This window comes from Bradysia coprophila, chromosome II (assembly GCF_014529535.1).
Source record: "Bradysia coprophila strain Holo2 chromosome II, BU_Bcop_v1, whole genome shotgun sequence".
Classification (NCBI taxonomy): domain Eukaryota; kingdom Metazoa; phylum Arthropoda; class Insecta; order Diptera; family Sciaridae; genus Bradysia; species Bradysia coprophila.
Genome location: NC_050735.1, coordinates 8,850,859 through 8,861,251, shown reverse-complemented (window position 1 = coordinate 8,861,251; position 10,393 = coordinate 8,850,859).

Sequence of the window (10,393 nt, the reverse complement as noted above, 5' to 3'; positions counted from 1 at the left end):
ACGTAACACTCGTGAAATCAATCTGAAAAATGAATGAAAATAGACACACTCGAGTACGAATTTTTCGCATTTATTGCCCACGGAAGTACATTTTACAGCCATAAATCGTTTTTTATAGATTTTATTAATAATTCATGCTTCCATCGCGTGTAGTGGATATCTCATCAATCATCATTCACTGCAACTGAAAATATTTCCCACTCGCCTTGTTTAGCCCTGATATATACATTGACTTGATCAGTGCAAATCAATTTTGTATCATACCACTATGTAACCCCCTTGACTGATTCAATGCATCATGCCAATTGGAGAGTATTTTCACATATTTTCACATTTTCACAATGTGGCTCTATTGTATCTAATCCGCATATAGTGCTGTGCTTCGTTAACTTGAAGCCAATTTTCTATTCAGTGAATGAGTTGCATTTTAAGTGCATACGATATTCCGTGTTCAATTGTGCAGCGGTTCATTCAGACCGATTTTTTTCTATTTTTGTAAATAGAATGAAAATAGGCTGAACATATGAAATTGCAAGGGTTGAACTCATATCACGTTAGTGCTCCAAGCATTAACATTAGTTATTTACGTATCTGTTCTGGATTGATTTGAGGCAATTTTGCGAGTTCAAAACACAAAGAAGTGAATCAGGTTTCAGGTCAACCGTTCCAAACAGATACGTACATATAAAGGGCCAAACAGCCGAGATAAATTTAAAAATGAAAAACAGCTGAAATAAATTCCCCTTTCGAAAAATATATTTATTAGTTAGACCGACCCGTTAGTCTGCGGTTCCACTCGAACATAGACGATGCTAGCTTCACAGCGAACCGAGAAATAAACCTTAACATTTTCAAATTGCTGTTGAGATCGCTTCAGCTTCTGGGATACTTGACAATTTTTCTAAGAAAAATCTAACTTAACCAAAAAACGAGTTTTCGTCAAGTTGGATTTTTTTTTTAAATAACAAGTGTGGAGGTTAACATCTCTAAGGTAAATATAGTGAGGAGGTAATGCCATATGTAACCGAATCAGATGTGCCGTGGCACGAAAGTTCGATAAAAACGCAATTTCTTCGTTAAAAGCAAAAAAAATAGAATAAAGGTCCATCTGTTGTGAAATAGTGAATTTTTTTGTTGAAATACAAGCATCTTAGTTACTCATTTAAAAAAAGATGTCACTGGCATCGAACTTATGTGCTAGGCCGCGCGTTTGAATGACATTACAGACGTTTGTCATAAAGCTGTGATATCGGGTAGAAGACTCAAAAAGTGTTCACATACTTATGCACAGTAAAGTGCACTTAACATCACAAACATGTAAAATGTGTTACGTCACTGCTTGTAAATGCTTGTTTAGGCATGTGTGATTACTCCACTCGCCTTCGGCTCGTTCCGCAAACCTCACACTTGCCTAAACAAATATTTACAAACAGTGAGTAACATACTATTACATAACAGCTCGCGGTAAAGTGCACTCTATATCACGGTTTGTGACTGTGAAAAAGTGCTTACCGGACGCAAGCAGGTACGTTTTGTATCTGCGGGAACGTTTGCTTACTCATTCTGGGGATAAGCAAATTTTTCCGCAGATACGTGACATACTATTAATAACATGCACTGCAGGTTAATACCTGTAGAAATTGGGTTTTACTAGATTTATCGATCAACGAGAAGTAACAGGCAAACGAGGCAAACATAGCTTGAGAGAAATTTTAATGGAATTATGAATTAATTTGTCAGTGAATGACGCTCAGCATGAACTTAACTAGAACAGTTGTGTACTTGAACATATTATTGAAGCATCAACATTTCGGCATATCGTGCCAATCGTGAGGTAAGTCATGTTGATATGAATACTGAACCGAAAATTGTAAGTTCTATATGAACAATCTTCAGTAAAACTGCGGCTAGCGAATTTTAACTGAAATGACTGTCTGCCTGTTACTTGGTTACTTCTCGTTGATCGATAAATCTAGTAAAACCCAATTTCTACATTTGAATTGTTCACGATCGAGTAAAAATCGAGATTAAAGTTGAAGCATTATAATTTGATCGATTCTATTCATTTTTAAATAATTGTAGTTTTCGACGAAATCATTTCGAAAACATTACAGTATAAAAGCTTACACATGGGCATTAGAGCTGTTTACTCGCGGTATACCTGCGGGTAATCCGTTCAAATGCACGTGTCTAAGCTTTTATACTGTAATGTTTTCGAAATAATTTCTTCGAAAAACAATTATTTAAAAATGAATTAAATGAGTAGAATCGATCAAATTATAATGCTCCGACTTTACATTAGGTATTCTCACCCATACGTTAATACCTGTATCTCTTGTATGTATCTTAACACCAGAGAAATGTTAAGCGCGGCCACTCATGGCTGGGATAGAACACGTCTGAGGCATATTTTTTCAACAATTTTCTCTCTCATTTCGTCTCTCAATTTCACATATATTTTTGACGTATTGATTGGATTTTTAAATGGAGTTTTTCTCCCATCGCATCGTTTACATGTAATCAATCTGCCATCGTCAGGCGTATATCAGCCATGAGTGGCCGCGCTTATCATTTCTCTGATGTACACAGTACAAGACCCTACATTTTCCACGGATTTACTTAAAAAGAAAAAAAAAACGTTTGAATACGAAAACTGTTACAAATTCAAATTAAATTTTCTAATTTACAATTGACACGCTGCATTTATTACTGTTTTTGTACATTCAAATTAAATTAATATCACACGAAAATGGTTTATCACTCGCATTAATTGAAAATTCCTCATTTTACACCATTTAATTTAAATAATTATTTATTGTTGCTGTTTGCAGGATAATAAATGAGAATTCAGTGTTATGGACGAAATAAATTCCATAAAATACCTGATTAGGATGGAACGTGGAATGTGTCAGACAAAATTTATAAAACGCTCGTAGGTATTTGCTTAAAGTTAGACGGCTACTGTTGGTAAAAAGTACAGTTTACCAGATAAAAGCGAAATAGTATATTACTTCCGAGATTCCAAGTTGTGTATTTGATAAGTGGGGTGTTACAGTACAATGCTTTACGTGATTAGGCAATGTCAATGAAAATGAAACATGCCGTAACACGTAAAATACCTTACCTTACATTATTGTTCACTCATTCTTATGTACCTAAGTGCTTTGGATGCAACTTTTCTTTTTGCAAAACATATTTTGAAGCAAAAATAAGTGACCAAGTTGTTTGGTGGGTCGTACTCGAGAAAAGCACTCCTCGCAAAAAAAAACCACTCAAGAAATAGCCTCAAATCAGAGTTTAAATTGAATAGCACCATTGTAAACTGAGCTTAGGCGTAAGGTGGGAGCTTTCCTACATCGATTTGTTGCCATTGCAACGTTGAATTGATTTCATTATATTTCTTGAGTGACTTTTCCGTCTCTCGAGTTCAATTCTCAACACATGGACAAAACAGATGACAATGCATCTTTTGCATTTCTAGGTGCATATACCTCATATACGACGTATTAGTAATTTACATAACTAGGGATAAAAAGTTGAAAAATCTAGTTTTCGCTTGAATTTTATTCACGAAGCCGAGGTCGACAGTGACCTCCAGTTTAACGTAGTAATTTTTTTATGCTACTGGGACGAAAATGAGGTCAACTTTGGATTTTTTTTCTCTGTCGTTCCTTTATTGCTATGTTGTTCTCACTTCATTCCGACTACAGCTCGCGAAATTGCCTAACGATCAATCGTCCAAGACAAACTCGTAAACAACTATTATTTTGATAGGTGTGGTTCGAGCTTATAAAAACATTCGGAAACACATTTTAACGCTACTGTCATTGACGGAAACGAGTTTCCGGGAGTGCAGCGAGTATTTCACGCTGAGACGGCGTCACGTACTTCAAACATGAAAACTACAGTTTTCGACGCGAGGAAACATGTTAAACTATATATGTAACGAGTTCATACTTATTTTTCCGAGTTTTTAGTTGTCACTTGTCACGTGGAATGTGTTTTTCTGTATACGTGAGAGTGTATTGGTGAGTTATGATATGAATCGGTCGGGAGGGAAAGTAAACGGTCGAGAAGGAAAGTAACGGTTGGGAAGGAATGCACCAACACACTCTCACTATTACAGAAAAATATCTTTCAAAATACCCCAATACACACTCGATGTGTGTTTTCGCTTGGGCTTCGCCCGCGCGTGCACACACATCTTGTGTGTATTGGGGTATGTTGAAATATACTATTTTTGTTTGGCTTGTTCATTACGAGTATACAATACAACGAAACGCTCCACTTTATTTCTGTACAATTAATCGTGTTTTAGGTAATATACGAATCGTTCGCTGTACACATATCAGTGGTAGATAATCTAATTTAGTTGAATCGATCGTTCGGACTTTGTGGATTTGTAAATACCACCCACTATGAAATACGAAAGCTTATTAAGTTTAATTAAACATTTATCCAATGCAGTATTTTTGAATGTTTTTTTATTATTGTTTAAATTTACATAGCCGCTATGTCGTAATATTATAGGTGATATCAGGCAATCGATAAATGATTTTTCCCGTATTTCAATAAATACGGCCGTTGATAGAGATGTTGAATGGATTAAAAATTTGGTAATAGAATCTAGTACTCATATCAATGGCTGTGGAACGGTATGTTTATATTAATTGAAATTGGTAGCCTTGACATCAAATAGCATTCACAGAGACTATTCTTGGGAAAAAGTTTTCTCAAATTTTTCCAATTTTTTTAAAAATTATCTAAAAGTATTGGGAATTATCGAAAAATTAAGGGAAACATTTTCCCAAAAACAGTCCTTGATTTATATTCTCGAGAGGATGGATCGTAAATCAATATAGCAAACTTCACACTACAATGATTATACACTCAGCACACCAAAATACCCTCTACCAAAGCCCTCTTTCTCCCAGCATTGACAGTCAATTATGAGGTTGTTCACTCATGTCACTATATACAATACAAACTACATATAGAACATAAATTCAGCCTCTCCTAGAGTTCTTTTCCCACTGTCACCCGCTTCTCCTTAATCTGAGCGAAATACTTCAAAAGAAAGCTTTCCGGCTTCCTGACCTAAGGTGTAATAAATGTTGTGGTGCCCCGTTATTTACTATGTTCTAACGTCTTTTATCAGCGCTGTCATCAAAATTGAATCTTAAGTAGCTCTATAAAATGCAATGTGTAAAGATACAACTATGGTGTTCCACCGTTAAAAGATATTTGGGGGTTAGAATCATAGTCCCAACTTTGTTCTCGAGTTATCTAAGATTTAATTTTGATGACAGCACTGAAAACACATTACGTAATTTTTTTAAATTCACTTTTTGTCAGCTTGCCGGCGCAAAACACCCCTATCTTTTGGCTGATAGATTCTGTAACGTGCTGAAATATAAGGGTTAGACCACGATTAGCCTGAGGAATAGCTTCCCTGCTCATCTTTTCCCGTCCTAATATATGATCCCCAAACCTTAGAAACGAATATTCTTCTCCCCACCACTGATTTAGGCTGGACTGTCCTTAAAATGATAGTATACGTATGGGCAGGAAAGTTGATCATATAGGGCGTTCCATTTCGGATATAGTTCACTTTTATGCCGTGGGACATCATACAAAAAATGAGTTACGTGTTCACTTTCGGTATTTTTTATATGAAGATGCCGTGGGACAAACTTGAACCATCTCCGAAATGGAACACTCTATGGGTCGTCGCTAGCAGTTGACATTTTAGATCGAATTTCGTGAAATTTTCGATTTTCGACACATTTTCGATTATCGTTAAATTTTTGAATTTCATCAAATTTTTGAATTTCGTCAAATTTTCGAATTTCGTCAAATTTTCGAATTTAGTCAAATTTTCGAATTTCATTAAATTTTCAAATTTCGTTAAATTTTCCAATTTCGTCAAATTTTCGATTTTCGTTAAATTGTTGACCTAAAACTTCCAAAACGAGTGATATCCCAACAAAATCTCTACGAGAAAAGTGTGACGCAGTCTTTGTAGTTCAATTTCTAAAATGAATGATATCGCTAGAGTTGACGCGTTCAGCTTCGTTACGCAAAAATTAAATTGTACACCCAATTAATTCAAACAAGCTGGCTTAGTTTTCCTCATCATCTGCCAAATAATTTTTACCAAAAATATTTTGACTGAAAACAACGAAAATTTTACCAAAAAAATCTGCGTCGCAAAGTGGCACATGCTCGGGAACAGACCTACAAGAAAATTTATCTGCCACGTGCAATGCAGATTTTTTTTGTAAAATTTTCGTTGTTTTCAGTCAAATTATTTTTGGTAATTTTTCTTCGTATTTTTTTTTTTTAGACCTATTACGGTCGACAGAGATGACCAGTGTTAGCTAATCATTTACGATTAGGAAAAATCCTTTGTACTACGGGAGTTGAACCCGCGACATATAGGGCGTGAGTACAGGTTTTTTTTTGTACACAAAAAGTCTGTTTTGTACACATTAAGTCCGCCTGAACACACAAAAACCGATTTCGTACACAACAAAATCCGATTTTGTACACACCGCTCTACCGATTGAGCACATCCTTAATAAACTAATGAGCACCAAAGCATTCCCAATATCTGGTGTCTAAGTGGATGTGTATAGAAAATATGAAAAATCATTCAAATTCAACATACTAGCATACTAACATACAAACTGCAAATTATTTCTTCAGAGTAAAAAGTATGTATATAGCAGTACTTATAAACAACAACCGTCAATAATGACATACGATGGTAACTTAATAAAAATAATTGCAATTCGTAGGGACAGTCACAGCTTATCCACACAGACAGTGCACCCTATAAGTGGTGGCTGTTTCATAAGAAAACTTTATAATTAAAACTTAAAACGGATACAACCTTACGCTGTTAGAAATAAAAATATCCAACGCCAGCTCAAACTACTGCAATATTTCAGTTACGAAAGTTTGATATTAGCTTTGTGTTTCTATTATTTTCGTTTTTTCTACGTTACTATAATTACAAGGGAAACGGGAACCGTGTAAAGTAAATTGTATGAATCGGAGGAAAAGAATTATTCAAGTTTCCGTAAGTTGAACTAAAGTTTTGTTTAAAATAAATCTATGGATACGAAACACTCATCGCATCCATGCCGTAAAACTTTAATTAACTCTCGATGAAAAATGAAATGATTTATTTCTATATTGCCCTCCGTTTCACAAGACTTTCCGCTGCCATGTGCAAATTCAATCTCTAACGAAAATTTCTGTATGTGAAATTTAATAATATTTTCTATTTAAGTTAGGGATGTAATTTTAAAAGCTTTTTACTTGAACACATTTCAATCTATTCAATAAGATTATAAGAAGTTTATCTTGTTATGCTCAAGACTATGGATTTCGACCCGTATATTTCGCATAAGATGTGAACGTATATACATACATACAGAGTGACTATTTAATTTGTTTGCCTGCGATAAGGATTCCAAGTAGCGAGATGAAAATTTAGCATTGGATTTTTTTTTGCTTCATTTCTACATCGTCATAAAGCCAGCCGAAATGTAAAAGGACAAAACTGAAAGTCATAGAGAGGGGTGAACGATCGGAATTTTTTTTCTCCATACAGCCACGGATGAGGAGTGACCGTGACGCAAGTCTTACGGGAACAATTGAGAGTTGCAATAGGAGAAACTGTTACTTTCGATTTAACGCAACAAACAAATATCTTTCTACGGATTAACCACTACCACGCGAGGGCGGGTAACTATTTCACTCATATAACCAGGGACTATAATTGGGAAAACATTTTTTCATATTTACCTAAGTTTTCCTGTACTTTCCTAGATTTTCCTAAATAAAATTTTTTGTGAAAATTTGGAAAAATGTAGGAAGAAAATACGGGAAAAATTAGGAAAATGTTTTCTCACAAATAGTCCCTGCGAACAGCTGAAACAAAATTCATGTCTAAATTTCACTGACCTCGACTGTACTACGACGCTTGTGGCCAATATCTCATAAAATCGTTACTACGTTATTATTAAAAACGCACTTCTTCGCCCTTCAAGAAATAGTTATTTTATTAACTAGCGTTGAAATATTGCGACTTCGTTGCGTATTTCCGACGTTGGTTGTTTAGGAAAAACGCTGTTCTTAACTTATGCTGGTAACCTCTCAATCCTTCCTTCATGCATTGAATTTGCATGACCATGGACAAATTTAACCGATTGTTACGGTTATCGAGCTCTGCGTTGCAAAAAAAGATGTGCGATACATCCGAGACATCGCAAATTGAACAACACTATCGAACACGAATTTCTTCATTATTTTATGATAAGCAAATATTTACTCCTCTGTTACAGATAAATTGTTCGGTTCAAATTCTTCCTTGTCGATCATAGCACTGTTCCTAGCAATAACATATATAAAGTACTTGCAGGCTGTTTCCTTACGTTTGACATACAAGTTTTAATATCAGAATCAGCTGTTCTAAAATTGAACAAACCATAGCACTTTAGCACTATTCCTACCATTACACTAAGCTAATAAGTTGGCGTCAAATTTGGAGGCTTTAATGATAACATCTACCCCTTTAGATTGCTTTTGTATTGTTTTTTTGACTCCGAATATTTTCTGTGTTATTTCTGGGAGCAATGCTATGAACAAATCGATTTTTTATACTTCCTAGTGAAATGGGTTGTTAAATAAATGTTTTTTAAGGGAAAAAAAAGATTAGGACTAACCAAATAGTTTCCACTAAAAAGACAATGTGGAAAATTTGTAAAAGTCTTCTCACTATGTTTATTTGCTGAATTAATTGAATCGTAAAATATGTTACTTTAAACTATATATAAAAGTCCTTCTCACTCACTACACTATGTGTAGTATACATAATGTAAGAGTCATTCCTAAATATTCAAATAAGGGAAAAATGGTAAAATTTCAAATTCAAAGCAAACAAAGAAACATCAAAATGAAATGAAATGAATTTCCTACATTTCGACCTGAATATCATTCGAAATATATCTATCTGTATGCCACGTCAGTTTTCATTCTTCATTTTGACACAAAAAAAAGACGAAAGAACAAAAATGAATCAGTCGGAATGTATTTATCTACATTTTACTACGGTTCACTGCAACTCATGCACAATTCTGTCCGTACCATGGGATACATACCAAATTTTCCTGCAATAATTTTTACCTTGCATTTCTCACCACTATTGCATGGAAACGAAATAATGATAACAAGCAATCAGAGATGTGCGCGCTGGTGAGTTAAGTAGTGCCGCCAGCACTATTGTTTGCGGTGTCTCTCATTCCTAAATTAGCGACTTTGTAGCTAGAAAAGCGGATTGAATAACATTCCGAATGGATTTAATGTCAACACCACCAACGATATAAAATATTTGGGTTCTAATACGATACGGAGGGCAGGATTTTCACCTCAGATCTAATAAATTTGATTCAACTTACATTATACATAAATAGAGAGAACGTTTCATCATTGTGTGGTTGAGTTGATAGCATAAAGAAAGCAAAAAAATAAATATCGCAACGAATAATGGTGAGCATTACGTTTACGAACAGTTTACTACTCCCCATCAATTATTGAGACATTAATCTTTCATTACATGTGCTTATAGCGTTAACCATATAGATTATTCAAAATTAGCGGTCGCTAGCGCTAGGCACAGATCTGCTGAACACGGTTATACATTTTGTAGCTATATTGTTGCGAAGAAAACTTTGCACTCAAGTCGAAAGTTGAATAAGTTTCAAGTACTTTTTCCTCTCATATAATATAGAACCAATGCTAGAAGTGGATGTGCATATAAATTCTAGGTTCATTCAAAGTTGTTCGCACTTACAAATAAAAAACTGACACGGAGAAAATGTATAAAGGTCAAGAAACAGCGATTTTCACTGTACTACATTGAAATCTTTTCAAGAAGATATGTACAGATTGCATGAACTTTTTAGTTAAGCTTTTTTGTTCACAATTTACACCGAGAATTACTTTTTGTTGAATAGCTGTATAATAGCGCCCACAATACCGTTGTATTGTCATTTTATAGGTTGACTATAAATTAGGCCCCATTTTTTGGGTGATGAGGTAGGCCCCTGTCTGACTGAAAGTATTTTTGCTGATTTTTCCTTAGTCGTCAGCATGCCGAGTATCAAGTCTTTATTGCCTTACTATAGCGAGACAGACAAATATTGAAAGTCACTGAAAAGAAAGCGTAATTCCGTAATTCATTTCAACTATGATTCGCTAGACTTGTTCGTGAGCAAATTGGTATAGTGTTCTCAGAGTATTGTATCAAGTACTACTGTCGCCATGGCCTGATGATAAGTGGTAAAACAGTAGTTGAATGTCATAATAGTAATTCTTACTTTTC